The sequence below is a fragment of the Silene latifolia genome, chromosome 8, assembly GCF_048544455.1.
Source record: "Silene latifolia isolate original U9 population chromosome 8, ASM4854445v1, whole genome shotgun sequence".
Taxonomy (NCBI): Eukaryota; Viridiplantae; Streptophyta; class Magnoliopsida; order Caryophyllales; family Caryophyllaceae; genus Silene; species Silene latifolia.
In genome coordinates, this window is record NC_133533.1 from 61,593,893 (window position 1) to 61,619,610 (window position 25,718).

The window sequence follows — 25,718 nt, forward strand, 5'->3', positions numbered from 1 at the left end:
ATTGATTAATAGAGTCCACCTCATGCTTTCCTCCTCTAGTAGCCTTGCGAGGTCTACTATATTGTGAGTTATGGACCGCCATTTCCTCAATCTTGTTCCAAGTTTTATTATCATCAACTTCGGTGAACATACCATTTGATCCCATGTTGAGAATGTTTCTTGAGTCTTCATAAAGACCATTCCAAAATTGTTGTACCAAGAACCATTCGCTAAGTCCATGATGAGGACATGAGCGACAAATTCCTTTGAACCGCTCCCAAGCTTTATACAAGGATTCTTCATCCCTTTGCTTAAAACCCGTTATTTGAGCTCTTAACATGTTAGTCTTTTCCGGAGGGTAGAATTTTTTGTAGAAAGCTAGAGCCAACTTCTTCCAAGAATCAATTCCAAGAGTTGCCTTATCAAGGCCTTTCAACCATTGTTTTGCGGTGCCGATTAGAGAAAAAGGAAATAAGACCCATCGAATTTGGTCTTGAGTGTTTGCTCTGTTACTATACTGATGAGGGCTTTCTTAACGTTTTCTGATGCTTCTGGTTTGAAGGTTAACCAGGACAAGTCTGACCTCTATATGAATGGTGTTGTACCTGGGGTTGCTGCTCATATCAGTAGGTTGTCTGGTTTTCAGAGAGGGACACTCCCTTTCAGATATTTAGGCATCACTATCTCTCACAAACATTTGACTATGGTTGAGTGCAGTAAGCTGGTGGATAAAATTGTGGCAAAAATTAGAGGATGGGGTACCAAGCATCTTAGTTATGCTGGTATGCTTGTACTAGTAAAAACAGTGTTGACACAAATGCAAAGCTACTGGGCATGAATTTTCTTACTGCCTAAGGGTGTGATTCAGAAGCTGGAAGCTATATGCAGGAATTACTTATGGGCAGGATCTGATGAGTTAAAGCATGCACCACCTGTACCATGGGAACAGTGCTGTTTGCCCTGTGACAAGGGTGGATTGGGCATCATCAACTGTCATGTAAGGAACATTGCTGTACTAGGGAAATATTCTTGTTGGATTGCTCAGAAGAAGGACAGCTTATGGGTAAAATGGGTACATAATATTTACATAAAGCAGAGTGACTGGTGGCAGTATAGTCCTTCAAGTAATGCTAGTTGGACCTGGAGGCAAATATGCAAAGTTAAGGAGAAGTTGAAAGCAGGTTTCCTGACTGGTGCTTGGCAAGGTAACTATTCTGTTCATCATGTCTATCACTGGCTGCTAGGTGATCACCAGAAGAAGGAGTGGCTTCCTTTTGTCTGGAATAGAGTTAGTCTTCCCAAGTTTAATTTCAGCTCATGGATTTTCGTTCATCAAAGATTTCTTACTCAAGATCAATTACAAAAGTTTGGGATTTCTTCTACGGGCATGTGTTTTCTGTGTGGGTTGCAGGATGAGACGCACTCTCATCTCTTTTTTGAGTGTTCCTATAGGCAGATTTGCTTGAAGCTTTTGCAGTCTTGGCTGAAAATTCAATGACAGAGTAATATGGTACAGTGGGTCCTGAAATGGAGGTGCAATTCTCTGCTGAAAAAGCAGGTAGTAATGGCGGCTATAAGTGGACTGATTTATAGGATATGGGATAGCAGGAACAAGTGTAGAGTAGAAATGTATGTGCCTCATCCTTGTATAATGATAAAAGATTTAAAATTTGTTATGAGGGTGCGGGTACAAAAGATAGAGCTTAGTAAGATCAAGTGTCAAAGTTGGTTAGACCAACTAGGCTTGCTAGGCTAGTAATGTTGATGACTTGAGGGTCATGTATGGTGATGTAATTGATTATGATTATTAATGTTAATTCACATTTCACCAAAAAAAAAAAAGAATTTGGTCTTGAGTCACACCGGTTTGTGAAATCGCATCATAATAGTCACAAAAAGTCTCCATGTGAGAGTGAGGGTCTTCACTAGGCATCCCCCAAACTGGCTTCTTTCGACTAATTGGATAAATGCGAACTTAGCAATGAAATTTCCGGTTTAAGTGTTGTGGTGTGGGAGTACCATTGGGTAGGTTCTCCTCGGTTGGTACGGAATGTGATGAAAATTTAGGCATTGTGGGTGATTTTGTGTTGGATTTTGTGTTGGGTTCTCCTCACCTTCTCTTGCAAAAGGGTTGATGAACTCAATAGTGTTTGGTTGAATATCTACAACCTCACCAATACCTCTCGAAGTACCTCTAGCAAGTCTTCTATTGTTTGTCAAAGTCCTTTCAATTTCGTGATCAATGGGTAACAAGTTACCTTGTGATCTTCTAGACATGCAAAATATCAAACAACTCGAAAATAATTAGAACAAACCTTGAGGAGTTTTACTTCCCCAAGGCAAAGAAAGACACAACTAATAACAATCTAAGAAAATCAAATCAAGTTAACACCGTCCCCGGCAACGGCGCCATTTTTGGCCGAAGTTTTCTCACTCGGAGTTTTACTTTTCGGTTACTTGTCGTTAGGAGCACCTAGACCAAAACAATATTTATAACTTCACAAACAACTCTACTATTAGTAAAGAGGCAAGTAAAGGTCGGATCCCAAGGGACGGGTATTGATGTAGGATTTTCGATTGCAAGTAGCGGTGTCTAGGGGTGTCACGATTTGGGGTTGAGATGAGAAGATCACTAAACTAAATAGCAATAAAAGTAAACAAGCAAGATGATTAAAAAGAGATGTAAACAATTGATTAAAGGCACTAGGGTGTCATGGGGTCATAGGGGATTCATGGGGATTGATCATACAATCATATTCTCAAATTATAAGCAAGCAATTATTGTTGTGATGGATCGAGTTGGTTTATATCTTACAATCCTAGGAAGGTTTGGATCCCGGAGCCGAATCGATTAGATTGTACAACACCTACAAGTCGACTTAATCCTCCCTACTCAACTATATGCATGGTCTAATGAGACTCGAGTTAGTTTATGTCTTACAAGTCTCATTGAAAAGGTAAGTGATGGGTAAAAAATGCAAGGATTCATAGGCTCGCATTTCATCAAAACATAACATGTGCATAAGTTGAGATCACAACAAGCAAGTAAATAAACTATGAAAACATATTAAATTAAGCATGAATCATCCCCCATATTGGTTCCTCTAATTACCCATTAACCCTAGTTAAGGAAACTACTCACTCATTATCAAGTTTAGCATGTTAACAAGCTAAGGTTGTCAATCACATTAATAAAGCAAAACATGATGAATAAATAAAGATGATTAACAATAATTAAAAAGAGATTAAGAGGATTATACCTACTAATGATTCCAAAATAAAGCAAAGAATAATAGAAGTACTTGATGATTGATTGGAAGGTTGTCAATCTCCCAATAATAACCCAAATAATATTCAATTACCCAAAATAAAAGATGAACAAAAGAGAAATTAAGGAAATGAGATTTGTATTAAGACTTGATTAAAAGTTGATTACAAGATTAAGAAGAGATTAGAATGATATAAACTACTCTAAGGATTGATAAGAAGAACATGATTATCTAATTAGACTAATGGGGTATTTATAGTGGGGATTAGGTACACAAATTAGGGTTTACTAAGGGCTTAAATGACGATTAAGTCCTTGAGAAATCGCTCCTCTCAAAAGAGATACCGGTCTTTCATAAATATGCGTATCTTTCATGGAGCATGAAGAAAGGACGTATGGGACTGTAAAGGAATCCGAGCGTCCAAGGTGTCGGGACAGGCGGATTTCCTGGTGGCTGGACGAGCGGATTGTGGCGTTGCTGGATGGGCATTCCTTCTGCAAAGACGCTCGGATTCCCCTCGTCTTGGACGGGCGTCTTCTTGGTTGGACGGGCGGATTGTGTCACAGCTCCCTTTTCTTCTTTTCTTCTTCCAATAATCCTCCGGGATATAGTCGGGGATGCAAGGATTTCTTCATCATTGCCCATATACTATAATATGTACAAAAGGCCTTCTAGTCTTGTCTTCTCTTTGATGCTTGGTCATTAGATTCGATCAATTTAGCTCCATTTTGCCATAAAAATGCAAGGTTTGCACTCCTCTCCTACCAAGGAAACAAAACCTCAAAGAATATGCAAAACAAAGGACTAAAGATAGTAAATGACCCAAATATGCACTAAAAAGCATAGGAATGAGGCTAATTCGGGGACTAAATGTGCTCAAATAATGGTCACATCATCGAGTAAAGAGGTGACAAAAACTAGGACCCTTATTTAAACTAACCTACTCATATAGCCGATATGAGACAATTAGCAGGTCTCACTTCGCCCCTTCAACTCACAACACGACAACCATGAGGTAGGATGCCTTCTTGCAAGGCAAGGGGGGGCTTGCCAAAATGGCGATACATCCAAGCATTAAAGCACACAAAATCAAGTAATGGATGCATCTACAAAAAGAATAGCCACTTTCCTCATCTAAGTGGCGGAAATTATCTAAAGGGGAAGCAATCTAAGGGTACACACTCCTTCATAGATATGGTTTCTTCAAACTACTAAGCCTAGAAGGATACCAATAAATCACCTCCAAGTTGTGTCAAGCTAGGGTACCTTTGTCCTCAATCGTTAAATGCTTTCGTCAAGAATAGACTCCCTATGGTGTTAGAAACATTGGAGGATCGCGGAATTCCCCTTCTTGCCTAGACAAGAAGAAGGTCCGTCCCCTCTATACTATGCACAAAAATGGATACGATGGATAAAGAGATCAATAGGATTTGAGTTTCATTTGGGAGTTTGCTTTTGTTGTTGTTTTCCCCCCAATTTCTTGTGGTATTTGACATTTGAGAACACTTTCTTTTTGCCATTTGTTTTGATGTTTGGCATTTCAATACTTGACAACTTTCAACTTTTTGCATTTTATTTTGAACATTTTCAAAGTCACCCCATTTGTAGGGATGGTGCTTATATTTGAAGCATATGAGTTTTCATTTTTGTTACTCCTCTTTTCTTTTGATGCAATTGCAAACTTTTTAACTTTTCTTTTCATTTCTTGAACTCAATATTTTGAATAATTTTTGTGCCCATTCCCTTTGACGACAAAATATATGGTAGAACATGGATGAATGATGGTTGCATAGTTTCAAGGGTCACCTTGGAATAAACGGTAGCCAAGGAGTTATCACACAACAAGGTACTCTTGACTAGGCCTTAATCCATGGGTCAAAGGATACTAATATGACACATCCGAGGATGTTTTACAAGTATTCTAACAAGCAAAGTTTTAAGAAGAAAAAGCATCTACTAGGGCCTATATACACTTGTCAAACTTCCCAAATAGACGGTTTCGCAAAATTTTCCTAATATGCAATCTATATGCCATGATGCAACTAACATATATACATCCTAATGCATATGCTTCTACCAACTAGTATGCCAAATAATCCAAATGCAAGTCCTAAATTCACATTGTTTATACCGCATCAATCAAAATAAAGCCACATAGTCATTAACATAAAGAGGAAAAAGGAGATTGGAAAGATCATACCATGCGGTCTTCAATATCCTCATGTCTCGGATGTGGCGTAGTCAATCAATATGAACAAGGATGAACAAACACAATATATACAAAACAATATATACAAGACTATACTACAAAGGAAATGAACATGTTTTTTGATTTTCAATTTTTCAATTTTTTTTTTTTGGATTTTTCGAAATTTTTGATTTTTTTTTGGATTTTGTATAAAAGTCAAGTTAGATTTTCCCATCCCCACACTAGTATGGGCATTGTCCTCAATGGCCAATACGATAGGAAATTATGCAATGAATATATATGATTTTTAAACTAAATGCAAACTATACTAAACTAGACTACATGATGCATGTGTGTTTGTTATGGAGGAGAGTATAATTTGGATTAGCTCCCAATGCATATGCATGGAATTCCTCAAACCAAAATAGACATTATTTCTAATGTCATGAATTTCGGGGGAGTTCACGCACATGGAATGCAATGCATGAAACTAAAGATTGTCATTTTGGATTTTACAAGTTGGGAACAATAAAAATGAACACCTTAATGTTGCCAAGGTGTTAGTCCTCCGATGTTGCTAGGACTCCACAAAATGATCAAGATAAAATAAAACAAGAGAAGTAGACAAACGATAAAGGAGGTGAAAGAATGTTGGAGCCTCCAAAGTTTGCTAATCCTCACCCATTGTATCATCATCATCATCATCATCATCATCATCATCATCATCTTCCTCTCTTGAGGCATCATCGACCTCCATAGATGTAGAATCATGTCCACTCTCACTTTCACTTGCTTGTTCTTCCTCACTTTCCTCTTCCTCTTCTTGGACTTCTTTTCCTTGAACCTCTTCTTCTTCTCCTTCTTGGTCACCACCCTCTTCAACAACCATCTCCTCTCCACCCGGTCTACCACCACTAGAAATTCTAGGAAAGAATACTTCCGTATCCGCCCATCTAGGCAAAGGACAAGATGGATCAAGAAGTCCTTGCCTAGCTAGATGTAGGAGGGGCGGATATTGGGCCTTGTAAACATCCACTCTATCATTGTAAGCTTGCTTATGCATTTCCCTCATGTGTAGAGTCAAGTAATCATTTCCCACTTCGACATCTTTGGGTTTGAACTCGTGGTATTCAAATGGGTAAGGTGGGGTGATAATGGAGGAGGAGGGCTCGGCAATTTCGCCCCTTTGTTGTTGAATGATAAACTCGGTCTCTTCGGACAGTGGGAGGAGGTAGTTTGATCGGTGAACATTCAATCGGCAAATTTTGGAAGGCAAGGTGAAGGATCTAACCACCCATATTTATTATCAAGAGTGTCGTGCTTGACCCACTTAAACTTGTGAATCATGGTGTCCATATCAATAAGATGGCCTCGTTTAACCGGCACATAAGTGTTTTTGTTGAAATTCCGGTTGAAATGCTTAGCCAAATGGGTAACTAGTCCTCCATTGACAATAAAGGCGGTGTCTTCTTTGCCACAATCGACATTAAGCCATCGTTCAACCAAAAGTCTTAGAGCATTGTATGACTTGGTAAATTCCCTCCCAATGTTCAAGGCCGACTCAAGAAGAATACAATCGAGTTTGGTAAGATGATTTGTGCCATTTCTTGCTATCAAAGTATTCCCAATGACCTTATGCCATCCTCTAATGCCCGGATGGTGGACTAAGAGAGCACGACAATCATGAAAGCGTATGAATTTCTTTCCGGAAATTGCCATCCAAAGAGGAGCGGGGTCATACTTGATAGGAATCTTTGTATATTTCGGGTTATCACTAAGGCCTAATATCTTACCCAATTCGCCATAAGTTATGCGTCTATCAACATTTTCAAGACAAAACTCGATGTTGGTTCGAGTCTCCACCCTTGTGACTTTCAAAGAACTTAAAAATTCCAAGGTGAGGGAGAGGTATGTCAATTCTTTCATTGTAAACAATTTGCCCAATCCCATAGACTCAAAGAAGGTTTTGGTTTGTTCAAAAACACCCAACTTTGACAATGCATCTTCACAAATAAAATTAGTAGGCATGATAGTTTTCTTAGCAAAGTAAATGAATTTCTCCCTATGAGAGTCAGAAGTAAAAATTACCTCCGGATAATGGGATAATTGTTCAATGACCGGAGTTGAAGTAGTAGCTTCCATAGGGGGATTTTGTTCTTGAACCTCCAACCTTGCCTCATGGACTACCAATGCCTTTGATACTTGTTTTGCTTAAAGAGCCAATTGCCTTTTGGAAAGTGTCTTCTTTTAGGGTGCCTTGTTGCCTCCTTTAGTTCTTGCCATTCTCCTTTGCTTGATTACACCAATGAAAGATTGAAATCTTCAATTTTTAGTGATACCCAAATCGATTTAGGATGAAAGAATGTATGTTGCTTTGTATCTAAAAATTGATTCAAAACTTTGAAGATTTTGGTGTTTGAATCACTTGTTGTTGCAAAAGGAGTGATTAATTTTTGTTGTGAGGAAGTTTGGATTTGATTTGGTTGAATTTGGTTGAGGAAATTTGTTTTTGTTGATGGAGAGGATGAGGGTTTTGGGGTTTTTTGGGTTTTGGGTAGTGTTTGTATGTTGAAGAAATGAGAATGAATGGGAGAAGAGGGTTTTAAAAAGACCCGTTACATTTGAAACTGCAGGGGAAGATGAGCGGACCAGGTGTCGGGACGCTCGGATTCTTCAAAATTTGGCTCAGGAAAAGACGCCACAAGACGAGCGGATTCCTGGAAAGACTAGCGGATTCTTTGTGGTAAGACGAGCGTCTTTCTGGGTGGACGCTCGGATTCCTTTACAGTGAAAAGTCCCAAAATTTTGCAGCAAAAAGAAGAGCGTCTTTCTTGGGGGACGACCGTCCAGAATGAGACGAGCGGTTTCTCAGCTGAGACGCTCGGATTCACAGGTAGACCAGATTTTTTATTTCTGCAGCTCTACCAGGCGAGCGTCTAGTAACTTGGACGCCCGGGTTTCTTCAGGACGAGCGGATTGTCCATTTGGCCGCTCGGATTCTTCCTTGACCACACGGATTTAGGTCCATCCGTGGGTACTTCGTAACCCGTGTCATTTTCATTCTTCAATTCTCGTGTTCTTCGTTGTAGGGGCACTATAAAGGCATGAATAGCCTAGGCAATTGATATCCCCATACTAAGGTAAAACACTACACATCAATAAAATCATAAGTTCCTCCCTCACTTCTCTCAAAATGATGAATATCTTGATCAAGGGACAAAAATATAAATCCAAAAATGACAAAAATGCAATGTAATAATTGAAGTGCAAGTTACAGAGTTAGAATATTTACAAATGGTGGTTTAGGGAGGACTCCACCAAACTCTCATTCCAATGTGAGATGTCAAGGGCGCATGTTCAAGGTGTTGTTGATGTTACTCAACACCTTGAAGAAGTAGTCGAAAGCTTGCTCATTATCTTGATAAAGGTCCTCAATAGATCTTTACACTTGTTGTTCTCCATGATGGTCTTGGTTCATAGCATTACCAATATAGGGATTGAATATCCCTTCAAACTCATCATCCCAAAGACCGCAAACTTTGTCTACTTGATCACTAAAAATTTCTTGAGTTGATAGAGACAACTCTCCTTCTTTATTGTCTTGGCCAATGGGGCCATCTTCTTCACTTTTAATGGGTGAGCTTTTCAGGCTCTCATTGTTGCTATTTCCTTGTTTTTTTGATGGGGTATCATCCACTTTCTTTTTCCATTGAAATTCCAACTTCTTCCTATCATCCTTCCGGCTATAGTGATCAACCATAAAACATAGCTCATGCAATCGGGGAGCTCTTATGGTCTTGTCAAGATTGAAAGTGATGGTTTCATCTCCCACTTCAAGGGTGAGCTCTCCATGCTTCACATCGATCACCGCTCCCGCGGTGTGCAAGAAAGATCTTCCTAAGATAATAGGAATGTTGGAGTCTTCTTCCATGTCAACAATAACGAAATCCACCGGGATGAAGAATTTTCCAATTCTCACGGGAACATCTTCCCATACCCCTAAAGGTGTCTTAGTTGATCTATCCGCCATTTGAAGCGTGATGTTGGTACATTTGAGTTCTCCCATTCCTAGCCTCTTGCTAACCGAATATGGCATGACACTAACACTTACCCCAAGGTCACATAATACTTTGTTGATTGTAGTATCACCAATAGTGCACGGAATGGAGAAACTTCCCGGATCCTTGAGTTTTGGAGGTGAAATCCCTTGAAGGATGACACTACTCACCTTAGTGAAGGCAATAGTCTCAAGCTTCCGGATTGATTTCTTCTTAGTAAGGATGTCCTTCATGTACTTTGCATAGGCCGAAACGTGATTGATCAATTCCGTGAAAGGAATCGAGACTTCTAAATTCTTCACAATCTCCATAAATTTTCCAAGTTGATCATCAAACTTAGGCTTAGCTTGACGACTCGGGAATGGAAGTCTAATCACGATGGGCTCCTTCTCTTTGGCCTTTTCTTCACTTTTCTTTGAAACTTCTTGATTGGTGGGTTCTTCTTCCCTAGAGTTTTGCACAACTCTTTCCTTGTCACTAGCCTCTACAATGTCATCCTCAACTTGCTTCTTTGGCCCTTCATATCTTGTGCTACTCCTCAAGTGGATGACACTAACCGATTCATGTCTTGGGGGATTACTTTGAGGTGGTAATTGCCCCTTTTGTATTTGAGAGCTTGAAGATGCTAGTTGGGTCATTTGAGTTTCCAACATTTTTGTGTGGGCTAGGATGTTGTTGATGGTGATGTCTTTTGCTTGGCTATCTTTTTGCATTTGAGTGAAAAATTCTTGTTGATTCTTTTGCATTTGGAGGACCGCTTTTTGAACATCAAAACCTTGGTCATTTTGTTGATTGTATGGAGTTTGATTTTGATAAGCTTGGTTTTGGTTGTAAAAGGGTCTTTGATTTTTGTTTCTCGTGGGAGGTGGGGTGTATGTTGGTTGAGGGTTTTGAACATTTTGGCTTTTGTATGAGAGATTTGGGTGGAATTTGGGGTTTTTATTGTAATAGTTGGAATAAGGGGTACCACTTTTGTATGCTTGAAAAGCATTCCCTTGCTCATTTGTTCCCCTACATTCACTTTGGTCATGTCCCAAAGTTCCACAATTCTCACATATCCCACTTGGTATTGATGAAGATGCCACCATGACATTAACATGTTGCTTTGGTGATTTTGAGGCTTCTTCAAGCTTAGCCATAGCCTTTTCAAACTTCAAGTTGATGGTATCAATATGAGCAATAAGATGAGCACCCAATTGAGTAATAGAGTCCACTTCATGCTTTCCTCCTCTAGTAGCCTTGTGAGGTCTACTATATTGTGAATTATGGACCGCCATTTCCTCAATCTTGTTCCAAGTTTGATTATCGTCAACTTCGGTGAACATACCATTTGATTCCATGTTGAGAATGTTTCTTGAGTCTTCATAAAGACCATTCCAAAATTGTTGTACCAAGAACCACTCGCTAAGTCCATGATGAGTGTTGGAAATCATATTTTAAATATCACATATTTTGGTTTAAAGTTTTAGTTATAAAAACTTAAAGATCTTATGCATGTAAAACTAGAATAAGAGTAAGGAAAAATCGTTTCATACCATATGAATATTTCGGCCAAATGGGCACAAATGAAGTCCCCTACCTCACTTGTTCTTGAGCTTTCCATATATTAGGATGATCCTCCAAAGACCTCAAGTATAGAAGCCACTCCTCTTGATTGCACCCAAGATTATCCCTTATCCCCACTAAATAATATTAGCAAGATATTAGTTTAGTAGTTTACCTTAAAATTGATTACAAATACACATATATTACATTAATAATATTAGTAATGTGATTGAACAATTTTGAATCAAGATTTCTCAAGTTTTAGAGAAAGATGAAGGAGTAGAAAGAAAGATGCATGTGAATTTCTTGAACATGCATAAAGAGAATTATTAGAGAAGAAAAACAAAAGTCCCCTTAGCTAGTAAGTGGGTGTCACGGTTTTTGGGGAGTATTTAGACCAATATTTGGTCCTTCCCTTTTCCCTTTTGTTCTTATCTAAAAGTGTAGGTATGCTAGCTAGTAAGACTAGGTATGATTACAAGTATTTTATCTCATAAAATAAATCAACCACAATCCACTACTACTACCTTCATTTCGGTCCATATATAAAATGGACTACCATTTTATTTTGTCAATTTGTCACTTGTCACACAATATGTCACATGTAGTATGATACATGTTATTAATTAATTTAATGCATATTTATCACAAAAATATCATTTTATAAATTAATTAAATTACATACAACAAATTTACTAGTGATACTTGATCACATAAATAAAATGGGTCATTTAATTATAATTCACAAAATCTTGTAATTATAAATAACCATTCATTCTCATCTCTATTATTTCACAAACAATAAATAATTTTAGTAATAAAATATTTCAATTACTAAAATAAATCTTATTTAATCCCATTATAATAAGATATCAATATTCTCTCTCTCACAAATGAATTGTTCAATTTTAAGGAATTGATTAACTTGTATTGTCATACAATAAATCAACTTTACAGATTAGGGCATCATCCTTTAGGTGTGACCTTAAGGGATCAACTGACCACCACCGTCCCACGACAGTAACGTCAAACTCTAGCAAGCCAATCGTTACCGATTAATGTTGATCAGTTGACTATAAAATGAATCATCCCTTACGTATTCTTAAAAATGAGATTTAAACATGTGATCATCATGATCAACAGTTGTGATCGCATTATTGTCGGAGGACACATATTCCAACAATCTCCCACTTGTCCTCGACAAGTGTGCGTCACCAATTCTCTTGTCCTATTACTATCTCCCACTCAATGCAAGGTGTCTTTCAGGTCGTACTTGCAAGTGATCATATCGAGAGTGGTTTCCTCGATCTGGAGAATAACTTATTTGACCGGAATTTATCTACCATAGATACCTTTAGAGCGTGGCCACGCATTTCCAGTTCATTACTCCTCGATTGGCCCTGAGATATTGTTTTAACCCTGACAAGGGGGTGGACAATTCCTATCGCACTATTCCCTTCGACTAGCCACAACCATCATAACCCAAAATATGCCCATTTGTCCCCATTTACGAAGGTCGTAGTAACATAAATCAAAGCTAATCTGAAGCTGTGCCATCTTAGGCGAACAGTTTTTAGTCAAAAGAATCGACTCATTAGAATACTATAGTAGCTCTCGCCACGACCAGGCTTTATAAATTTGCCAGAACTCTATAAGCGGTCACTGCCCGCCAAAGTGTTCCTAACAGTCTGCCTATGTGATCGACTAGTCATCTCACATGATTGTATGGCACTGAACTTGCCATCAATCGCATCACACTCTAGTCACTTCGAGATGTCACCTCATACAAGTGACTATGGGCGAATACTATGTTAATCCGGGTTCATTTTAACGGGGTTCAATATCGTCATACAACCCGTTTGGATGTAACAAAGCATAATAAAAAAGTTTTAAAGTAAAACTCGAACGACAAATGCGATTATCACCTATGAATAGTCAATGCCTGATTATTATTTCATATTCTATAATCTAATTTGATCTTGTATGTAGTTGTTCATCTCAATCCAATTGAAATGACATGACTCATCATGTTAAGCCTATGAATAGGCATTGTAAGTAGGTCTTAGCAACTCCCTGCTCAACCTTGCTACATACTTGTTTTCCTTTCGTAATGTATACATTTGCATTACAAAACTTTCTGAGTACGTGTCTAGATCCAATCTAGTCATAGACTTTCTTGCCTTAAAATAGCTCCCACTATTTTCACAGTGTGCGGGACTCATCCCTCTTGCATATCCCATGATTGCAAGTGTACTCAATTTCCGTTGTAAATATTTCTCATTGTTCTTTATTGCCTAGAACGATTCTAGAAAATCTATTTCTTAAATAACATAGCCACAATGGTATCTTAACCATCCTAATGTGTTTTGATTATGGTTTTGTCGAAAACCATGCGCAATCTCAATCGTCAATTGTCATTTGTGTAACACCCTTACACAAAATTGCATCAAAAACACTTTGCTTTACATCCTTAATGCTTCTGCAAGCATTTAAGGGTAATCTTTATGGCTTACTTGGTAACTATTATTTAAATTTGATTTGAAACAATTCATCATACTCAAAGTATATGAAGTGTTATACATCATTTCCTATTTAATTGATTCGGCAGCGGAAGCAAATGGAATCAATCAAATATGTTCAACTTGATTGAACTAGTCATGAATCTTATCAACATAAGACTTCTTATTTGACGCTAATATCATGTGGATTTATCTCCATAAATCTGGATATTAAAGATATATTATATATCTCCAAGTCTTAAATCATTCCCAATGATCAATATGTCATCCACATATTAGACTAATTAAAATTACCGTAACTCCCACTAAACTTCATGTATAAACACAACTTCTCAGCCTTTTGAGAAAATTTTTATCACATGATCAAAATGTTGATTCCAACTCATTGATGTCCTACTTAAGACCCTCTCTTAAGTTTCACATTATCTTAGGATTGCAAGAAACTACAAAACTCAAGACATGTATTGAATACATTCCTTCTAATTGAAGAAGTGGGTTTTAGATTCACTCGGTATATGTATATCATCGTAATGAAACACAATCTCTAAGAAGATCCAAATAGACTTAAGCATTTCAACTAGTGCAAAACCCTTTGCCACCAATCAAGCTTTGATATCTAACAATTCACTTGGAATTTATTTCGGATTTTCATGACTCTAAGCCTTATATTGAGTAGTGACTTAAAACACTCTCATGTAAGTCATATGTTCATTACTTTCCAGAAGTAATCAACTTGAATCAAACAATTTCTTTGTAAGTTGCAAGCTCTTTACTTTCTAAAAGTAACACTAATTCATCATCTTCAACAAGTGACGACTTTAACCTCCTAGGTTTTGAAGAAACAACGTCTTACACAAAACGTCTCATGTAGCCAAGAAAGACCAGTTTCTTGCGACATAACATTGTTTGTGGCTCTTTGAATAATTTCTCCCACTCTGTCTTCTAGAAATAAACTTGTATTCTAGAAAGACAGCTTCACGAGCCACATACTCGTTGTACTCGTTATTATAGTAAGGAAAAATGAGCATTTGTTTCTTTTGAAAACTTACAAACATGGTACCCTACCATTTCATATCTCATATGATTCGTTTTAGATTTAGTGGAAAAATAATTTAGACAAAATGATAAAATCCCCAAAAGGATCAAGTAACTCAAAGTAACTTGATTGAAGTCCAAACCATATCGAATAGCGTTTGATTTCTTATCCAACCACACATTATTCCATAATGTGTGTTAAGAGAGATTAACTTGTGATACTATATCACATTTCATTTGGCTTATATCAAAGTCTTCACTTGATAATCCCATCACGACTAAATCGTGATTCTTTGAACTCTTTGAACTTCTTCAAAGATTTCTCTATTTACCTTATTAAGCGAACACATTAGCGTCAACTTAAATCGTTGGTAAAAGAAAATGATCAACCTATTTTGGATCAATGATTTACAACCTCGATCTCCTTTTAAACCAAAAGGCACGAGACATCTTGCTTTGAATACAAGATACGCATATACCATAAGATCTAATGGTTTCAAGAGTACTCGATAACTCTTTGCGTTCATCATTCCAGAATCTAAGGTTTAATCTTGGGTTACCAATTTGAGTCTTGCATCATCTTCATGATATATCATTCTAGTTTGGTTTAGAATATAATCACCTTGATAATGGGCTAGCCATACATCAAATTATGGTGTATAGGGTCACAAAAGTGAAACCACTTTTGTATCTTAATAAGTTTATATTTTTATTTGGAGTTTATGCACTTAATAGTCACAATTAAGTACAACTTTAAACTCAAAAACTAGATTGAGTACACAATGACTCTATCTCTCAACATCATTGTTGCTAGTCGTCATATTCTAATCATCCTATGTATCAAATACAATGATGAAAACCTCCACTAGTTTCTAATATTGACGAAGTAGTACTAGGAAAATTTATGTTAATCAAATAAACATTTAAAGAAGAAGGTCCCATTAGATGTCCCACAACTAACTTGTTGATTCTTCAATAATTTGGGGTAGTTTCCTTTCTAGCGTCCAACAATTAAGACAATGGAAACTTTATCGGTCGGGATTGATAGGTTTAGTATTGTTATTCTCAATAACTTTACTTTTAACATTACCTTGTATCAATTCCATTCTAATTTTACTTCTTTAAAACCTTATCCTTTTCTTAACGGTTTAAGAGAATGCTCCCACTCATTTCAATGAGTCTTTGCTAAGAGAAGCAAAATTGAAAATCATGAAGACTACTCTTCATTCGTTTGTTTAGTCTTAAAACTTTCATTGAAGTGGTTGCGGTATTTTCGTCAATTTTGATTTCAAACAAATCTAGTTACCAAAATGATGTAACGTTTCAAAGTACTTAACTCAATTAAGCATAAGAGATAATTCATTGTAAGTAGATATGTTAGTCAAGAATCAAAAACCCTTTTGATCACGAATAACTTTTATCTATACTCTTCACAAGAGATCCTTAGCAATGGTTCATATGAGGTTTTAGAAGCAAATTCATATTTGTCTTTGGTTACGATGTTTTAATGGAGATTTGAATCAAAAATCAAAATTATATCGTATATGAATTGTGGTAAAGAAATAGAACAATATGATAACGGAATAGTGGAAAACTTAACATTTATCGTTTTATTAATACTTGTAAATAACAAGTAAAGCATTTACATAGTGACCTCTACCCAACTATGATAAATGATTCCAAGATCCAAATTCATATTAACTTGGGCACGGGGTAGCCGATTCATCCCTCATTAATATAACTCGGTGGATTAACTCTTTAATCGATTCTACTTTTAGAACTCCCGGTCGATAAAATTACTCTAATATTTATCTATAGCCCGGAACACATGCGACTACGGTCACGAATACTTCCGTTGAGCTCAATCCAAATTTCAAATAAATGTGTCTATGATCCAAATTCACATTAACTTGGGCACGGGGTAGCCGATTCATCCCTTATCAACATGAATTCGGTGGATAGACATTTATCACCCACTTCCCCTACGTAACAAGGTTTGTACTCCGGTGTGGCCGAGCGCACTCCCTCATGAAATAGGTTTTCATGGTTTCTACTTTTTGGTAAGGCTAAGTCTCAATTGTTTATTTTAGCGAGAGGTCATGTCAATTTATTATCTATCACGTTTTAAGTGAACTAAAGCGGTGAACTACGATAATTGTAATTGACACGGTCGATAAACTCGATAAAATGATAATGCATGTTTTAGTTATGGCGATTTAGCGATGCATGCAACATATAAATAAAATGCAAAGCATAAATAAAATCCTAGTATGGCCTTCCTAAAATAGTAAATCTAATAAACTATTACAAATTCGGAAACCAACTCCATTGGTCCCTTGAACTTCGGTCTTGTCACGCATCTCGAGGTAACACTTTCTTTGATGGACCGCCTTCTCTAATGGCACCGTCTTCAAGGAACTCCGGAATAATTAAATTACAAAATGAATTACATAATTTCCTATTATACATTTGTAATTAAAATAAAAGTAAATCTATTAAATTACAAAACGGTGATACGAGATCACAATAATTACAACCGAATCGATATTCCCATACATTTCGGGTAATACCAATTAAAACTAAGGCCATACTAAGTAAAATTACATAATTCAAAAATTACATAAAATTAAAATATGACAATCATAAATAAAATGTAGCATTATAATATGTATGAACATGCCCAATTTTATGCTAAATCACCTTTAAGGAGCCAATATCGTATATTAATCGATTTTTACGGATTTGCGTGATTTAACCATTTAAAATCACAATAATTACATAAATTCATATTTATGTACAAGTTAATTACCCTAACCATCTTAGGACTCAAAATTAGTCTCCACTAACATTTGACAATAATTAACCTAGATTTCTTAATATTGTTCATGAATGGGGACCTAAAATACAAAATTATGTCATAAACTTCAAATTAAATCATAAAAATTTCAAATAAATTTAAAATTTGAAATTTAAACTCATGAACATTCTGGAAAAATACCATGACAATCATAATGTTTAAAACTTAGGTTAAAAAGTTCGAAAATTTATCGAGAAAAACCATGTTGCGGTTTATCGGATTTATTAATTTTGACCCTAAAAATATTAGAAAAAATATATATAAACTTTTCACTTTTAGATCTGAAATATATGATAAAATGCAATATGTGACGTTTTTCCTTAGTCACGAAGTATGTTTTAGCATTTTTTACTAATTAAAGTCACTATTTATGTGATTTTTCATCAAAAATTCATAAATCATGCATAAAGACTTCATTATAGCCAAATATTTTACACACATATTGTAAAATTGTATGAGACAACATACTAAATTTACATGACCTGATTCGAAATATAACTCATATTAACCTATTTTCCCATTTAAATACGATTTTAACTTGAAAAATCCATATTTCAAGCATAACAAATCATTTTATTATGAACATTTAGAGGCCATCATTAGATAATATATGTGAAAACATATCCAAAAACCACTGAAAAATTCAAAGTTTAGCTAATTTTCGTCCAAAAATGACATTTTTATCATATAAATCATATTTTAATGCCAATAATATATAAAATGAACAATAGAAATCCATAAATAAACCATAATGTCCTAAACATCACTTAGGACCAGAAAATTTTAACATGCAAAATTATTTCATGATTTATCTTCATAAATCCTAAATAACAAGTTTTATATGTTAATTAAATTAACTCGGAAAAACTAACCCGATCTTGCATGCAACAACCATAAAGCTCTGATGCCACTTGTTGGAAATCATATTTTAAATATCACATATTTTGGTTTAAAGTTTTAGTCATAAAAACTTAAAGATCTTATGCATGTAAAACTAGAATAAGAGTAAGGAAAAATCGTTTCATACCATATGAATATTTCGGCCAAATGGGCACAAATGAAGTCTCCTACCTCACTTGTTCTTGAGCTTTCCATATATTATTATGATCCTCCAAAGACCTCAAGTATAGAAGCCACTCCTCTTGATTGCACCCAAGATTATCCCTTATCCCTACTAAATAATATTATCTAGATATTAGTTTAGTAGTTTACCTTAAAATTGATTACTAATACTCATATATTACATTAATAATATTAATAATGTGATTGAACAATTTTGAATCAAGATTTCTTAAGTTTTAGAGAAAGATGAAGGAGTAGAGAGAAAGATGCATGTGAATTTCTTGAACATGCATAAAGAGAATTATTATAGAAGAAAAACAAAAGTCCACTTAGCTAGTAAGTGGGTGTCACGGTTTTTGGGAGTATTTAGACCAATATTTGGTCCTCCCTTTTCCCTTTTGTTCTTATCTAAAAGTGTAGGTATGCTAGCTAGTAAGACTAGGTATGATTACAAGTATTTTATCTCATAAAATAAATCAACCACAATCCACTACTACTACCTTCATTTCGGTCCATATATAAAATGGACTACCATTTTATTTTGTCAATTTGTCACTTGTCACACAATATGTCACATGTAGTATGATACATGTTATTAATTAATTTAATGCATATTTATCACATAAATATCATTTTATAAATTAATTAAATTACATAAAACAAATTTACTAGTGATACTTGATCACATAAATAAAATGGGTCATTTAATTATAATTCACAACATCTTGTAATTATAAATAACCATTCATTCTCATCTCTATTGTTTCACAAACAATAAATAATTTTAGTAATAAAATATTTCAATTACTAAAATAAATCTTATTTAATCCCATTATAATAAGATATCAATATTCTCTCTCTCACAAATGAATTGTTCAATTTTAAGGAATTGATTAACTTGTATCGTCATACAATAAATCAACTTTACAGATTAGGGCATCATCCTTTAGGTGTGACCTTAAGGGATCAATTGATCACCACCGTCCCACGACAGTAACGTCAAACTCTAGCAAGCCAATCGTTACCGATTAATGTTGATCAATTTACTATAAAATGAATTATCCCTTACGTATTCTTTAAATGAGATTTAAACATGTGATCATCATGATCAACAGTTGTGATCGCATTATTGTCGGAGGACACATATTCCAACAATGAGGACATGAGCGACAAGTTCCTTTGAATCGCTCCCAAGATTCATACAAAGATTCTTCGTCCCTTTGCTTAAAACCCGTAATTTGAGCTCTTAGTATGTTAGTCTTTTCCGGAGGGTAGAATTTTTTGTAGAAAGCTAGAGCCAACTTCTTCCAAGAGTCAATTCCAAGAGTAGCCTTATGAAGGCTCTTCAACCATTGTTTCACGGTACCAATTAGAGAAAAAGGAAATAAGACCCATCGAATTTGGTCTTGAGTCACTCCGGTTTGTGAAATCGCATAACAATAGTCATAAAAAGTCTCCATGTGAGAATGAGGGTCTTCACTAGGCATCCCCCCAAATTGGCTTCTTTTGACTAATTGGATAAATGCGGATTTTGCAATGAAATTTCCGGTTAAGTGTTGTGGTGTGGGAGTTCCATTGGGTAGGTTCTCCTCGGTTGGTACGGAATGTGATGAAAACATAGGCATTGTGGGTTGATTTTGTGTTGGATTTTGTGTTGGGTTCTCCTCACCTTCTCTTGCAAAAGGGTTAATAAACTCAATAGTATTTGGTTGCATATATACAACCTCACCAATACCTCTCAAAGTATTTCTAGCAAGTCTTCTAATGGTTGTCAAAGTCCTTTCAATTTCGTGATCAATGGGTAACAAGTTACCTTGTGATCTTCTAGACATGCAAAATATCAAACAACTCGAAAACAATTAGAATAAACCTTGAGGAGTTTTACTTCCCCAAGGCAAACAAAAGACACAACTAATAACAATAAAAGAAAATCAAATCAAGTTAACACCGTCCCCGGCAACGGCGTCATTTTTTGGTCGGGTCCGCTTTGAGCTTAGATTTTGGTTACTTGTCGTTAGGAGCACCTAGACCAAAACAATATTTATAACTTCACAAACAACTCTACTACTAGTAAAGAAGCAAGTAAAGGTCGGATCCCAAGGGACGGGTATTAATGTAGGATTTTCGATTGCAAGTAGTGGTGTCTAGGGGTGTCACAATTTGGGTTGAGATAAGAAGATCACTAAACTAAATAACAATAAAAGTAAACAAGCAAGATAACTAAAATGAGATGTAAACAATTGATTAAAAGCACTAGGGTGTCATGGGTTCATAGGGGATTCATGGGAATTGATCATACAAACATATTCTCAAATTATAAGCAAGCAATTATTGTTGTGATAGGATCGAGTTGGTTTATATCTTACAATCCTAGGAAGGTTTGGGTCCCGGAGCCGAATCGATTAGATTGTACAATACCTACAAGTTGACTTAATCCTCCCTACTCAACTATATGCATGGTCTAATGAGACTCGAGTTGGTTTATGTCTTACAAGTCTCATTGAAAAGGTAAGTGATGGGTAAAAAATGCAAGGATTCATAGGCTCGCATTTCATCAAACATAACATGTGCATAAGTTGAGATCACAACAAGCAAGAAAATAAATTATGTGAACATATTAGATTAAGCATGAATCATCCCCCATGTTGGTTTCCCCTAATTCCCCATTAACTCCAGTTAAGGAAACTACTCACTCATTATCAAGTTTAACATGCTAACAAAGTTGTCAATCATATCAACAAAGCAAAACATGATGAATAAGTAAAGATAATTAACAATAATTAAAAAGGGATTAAGAGAATTATACCTAATGATGATTCCAAAATAATAAGCAAAGAATAATAGAAGTACTTGATGATTGATGGAAGGTTGTCAATCTCCAATAAACCCAAATAATCTTCAATTACCCAAAATAAAAGATGAACAATAGAGAAATTAAGGAAATAAGATTTGTATTAATACTTGATTAAAAGTTGATTACAAGATTAAAGAGATATTAGAATAATATAGACTACACTAAAGATTGATAAGAAGAACATGATAATCTAATTAGACTAATGGGGTATTTATAGTGGGGATTAGGTGCACAAATTAGGGTTACTAAGGGCTTAAATGACGATTAAGTCCTTGAGGAATCACTCCTCTCAAGAAAAGATGCGGGTCTCCTTTTAGCTAGTCTTTCAAAAATATGCGCATCTCGAATGGAGAAAGAAGAGGACGTGTTGCACTGGAGGACAATCCGAGCGTCCAAAAGGTCGGGACGAGCGGATTGCGTAGGCGGTGGACGAGCGGCCTGTCAGCTTGGACGCTCGGATTGTGGAGCTTCTGGACGAGCGGCTTGGCAGCTTGAACGCTCGGATTGTGGAGCTTCTGGACGAGCGTCCCGATAGGTGAGACGCTCGGATCCTAGTCCAGCGTGCCATTTCTTCTTTTCTTCTTTTCTTCTTCCAACAATCCTCCGGGATTTTGTCGGAGATGCAAGGATCTTCTTCGGCATTGCCCATGTACTACATTATGTACAAATGCCTTCTAGTCTTGTCTTCTCTTTGATGCTTGGTCATTAGATTCGATCAATTTAGCTCTATTTTGCCATGAAAATTCAAGGTTTTCACTCCTCTCCTACCAAAGAAACAAAACCTCAAAGAATATGCAAAATAAAGGACTAAAGATAGTAAATGATCCAAATATGCACTAAAAAGCATAGGAACGAGGCTAGTTTGGGGACTAAATATGCTCAAATATTGATCACATCAACAAGCATGACGCTTCAAATGGTGGATCACTCTATAAAGGAACCCCAGAAGTTTTGGAAGATATACTGGTTCGAGTGAAAAGTTCTTCATTCCCGTTGACTTCGTTATCACAGACATGGCGGAATATGCACATATCCCGATCCATCTTGGGACGACCAGTCTTGCATACCGCCGAAGCGGTAATAGATGTGAAGAACGAAATGCTCACCTTGGAAGTAGGCGATGAAAGGATAATCTTTAATCTTATCAAAGTGATGAAAGCCCCCAACCTCAAGGAACCATTCTTTATGGTATACCATGCTCCTAATGACATGAATGATAAAGTTGAACCTCCTCCTTATTCCCATCCAAAAGATGAGCCTCCCATTGAAAAAGACAAGTTGTAAACCCCAACTTGGAAGCAAGAAGTTGATGAAATAGCGATTTCTATCTATGGGGAGCTAAGAATTTTTGACAAGCTTAACAGCAAGAGTGAAACCTTGGATGATCCGAGTTGTAAAGCAAAGGAAACGCGCCTTAAAGGCCCAATTGATTCTATGAAAGAAATGAATGCTATTTCTAGCAATGGAATTGGTTCTATGAATGGCAAAACCGAAGAAGTCAATGGTCTTTGGCATGACGAGTTTGAGGGAATATTCAACCCTTATGTTGGCAATGCAATGTCATTTGACTATGACATAGGCTATGTTGATCCTGATTCAATCATCTATAAAATAGGATTTCTAGCTCATGATGATGATCCACCTAAGTCTTCTTGGGATTTGTTTAACAAATGTGAACAAGCTTTTGATTTCTTCCATGGGACGTTGAGCAACATCGACAATTTCTTGGATTTTCCCCCTTGACAAGCTTAAAAAGGAGAGGAGTTTGGTGGAGTCCTCTCTAAATCACCATTTATACATATTCTAGCCATCTAGCTTTGCATTTCTTTAAGCATCATTACATTGCATTTAGTTCATTTGCATATTTAGTAATGTTTTACATGAGAGAAGGTAAAGGAAGGGTTTGCTTATTATGTAGATGGAGTAGAAATGAAGTGTGGGGATACTTAACCATTTGTATTATCATTGCCCCACAACTAATGAAGAGATCCAAGCATTGGAAGGAAGACCCGAGCTTCTTCAAGGTAAGTGGAGCAATTTCTACATTGATAATAAGCCTAGGCAAGTCCCGCCTGAGAACCCGCCCGAGATGAGGGCGAAGTCGGATGAGCTGGTACCAACCCGCACGAGCTGAAGGCCAACCCAGGAGAGCTGAAAGAACAAATTATAGCAGTGCCCAGGAACCCGCCCGAGCTGAAGCGAAGTCGGGAGAGCTGCACTGTTCTTGCTGCTATAACACAGGATTCTTCACTTCTTTACTTCATTTATTCCTCAATTTCAAATAGAAAACACTCTTCTCATACATAAACACCCATCACCCATATCACAAATCACTCAAATCCTAACCAAATCACCCAAAATTTGTTCCAAATTCATCTTTGACACTTTTAAACAACTTCATTATCAAATTTAAGCCTTCAAATTACACAAGTTACCCAAAACTTGACTCATCCAAACCTAGGATTTGAGAAATTCAAAATTGGGGATTTTTAAATTGAGTTTGATTAATAGCTTCAGTTATTGATTGAAGAGGATTTGTCAAGTATCTATAAGGCTAATTGATACCAATTTATCAAGGTTTAAAGAGTTTTAAGGAAGTTTATTTGGTATGTCAAGAACAAAGGGGGATACTAAGGCACCAAGTGGGTCAAATCTTACAAAGAGGCAACATACATTAGCTTCTAAGCCGAATGTTGTCGCACCTTTGGTGGAGAGGCAAGTTGAAGCAGTTATGGCTCCCGGCATTCCGACAATTGAGCCAATCGAAGGATTTCCAGAGGTAATTTTCATAGATGAAAACCATAAGAAATCTTTTGCTTCTCTACTTAGCAAGAATATTTTAGCTACAACGTTCTTATGCCATGATACCTTGACCCAACTCGGGATTTAAAAAGACACACGGTCCTTCTATGAGTCCATGAGTTTAGGTAAACTCTTTGACATGCATGAGCTTACATATTGAGCCTTGACCCTTGAGTTTATTAGGTCTTTGAAGATAACTAGACAAGAAGACCAAAAATTCTTAGAATTCCGTCTTGCCAATGTATACCGTAGAATTGAAATTCATGCATTTGCCAAAAGTGTTTGGGATAAATATGCCTTTCCGATCATCTAAGAAACCACATACGTTTGTTGCCAAGCCTCTTTGAAAGGCTATTTCGGGTAAAGAATTTACTAATTTCAAGGCTTGTTATGTAACACCCCCATACATCAAGGTGCTTTACCAGGACCACCTAATGCATGAAAGTGCTACCATCTCAGTCACCCGAGGCAATGTATATCAAATTGACCATAAAAGAACATACTTTAGATAATTAAGTTTAAGTGATTACATAACAAAAATTTTAAAACTGTAAAGTGAAATACATCTTTTCCAAAATATCAAAACCAACTAAGCAGAAATATAAGTTCTACGACACAGCGGAAGACTCTAGTGATACGTGGTGACTCCATCCCAGCTATCCCTCGCGCAATCTATCTCATATCTGCTCAATCACTGCTCACCATACCCGAAAGGATCACCATAGTTTTTACAACAATTAACGGGGTCAGTAACTGATTACACAATACAAGATAAGCAAGATAATAATATACAGATTACCCAACTCCATTACATCTCCACACACCTAACTACACACTAAAGTTTGTAGTCCTACCAGAATATCCATCGCAACAGATATTCCATACCACCAGTGGGGGACCGCAGCCGTTCCCACCAAATCCCCACTCATTAACTCCGAGCGAAAACCCAAGTTCCTTAATGTGCACATCCCCTTTGTGGCGGGTTCTACAAAGGGCAAAGGAAGGGCGTGAAGCTACTCCCGTAAGTGACTCCACTCAGTTGAGGGCACGCCTCGCGAACCACAGACAAACACATCTAACCAATTATACAACAACAATTACCTATATGATAAAGATCAACAACAGTAAACAACGAACAACAATCCACCATCAACACAATGTAATCAATAACCGAGTAGGGAAACCCTACCTGGAAAAGAAATCAGCAAGATCGTCACAATCAGCTAATCAGAAACGTTCCTCTACGAGATCACCACCTATCAAATACACAATCATACAATTACCATCTAACAGTCACAATACTTCTAAAAACCCCCAAAATACCCAATTAGGGTTTCAACTAAAATCAATGAAACGACATAAAAATTGTACAAGGATCTTATCCACAATACGACGGTCTCAACGGTATAAAGAACTCTGAAATCCGATGACTCTAGCCCTTGGATTTGATAGCAATGAGAGGAAAAGAATCAACATTGCTTTGTTTTCTTTGTAAAAAGTTTAGATTTTAGGTAAAAGGTGAAAGGAAGTGACGTATGAAGTTTATATAA

General features: G+C 36.5%; 2 non-coding genes across 2 annotated transcripts; both read left to right on the plus strand.

The window, feature by feature from the left end:
• Positions 1-212: 212 nt before the first annotated feature.
• LOC141597727 (small nucleolar RNA R71) lies at positions 213-319 on the plus strand. Its single transcript, XR_012522947.1, has one exon. It is a non-coding gene; the product is annotated as a small nucleolar RNA R71 (small nucleolar RNA).
• Positions 320-19,657: 19,338 nt separating this feature from the next.
• LOC141597865 (small nucleolar RNA R71) lies at positions 19,658-19,765 on the plus strand. Its single transcript, XR_012523077.1, has one exon. It is a non-coding gene; the product is annotated as a small nucleolar RNA R71 (small nucleolar RNA).
• Positions 19,766-25,718: the final 5,953 nt, after the last annotated feature.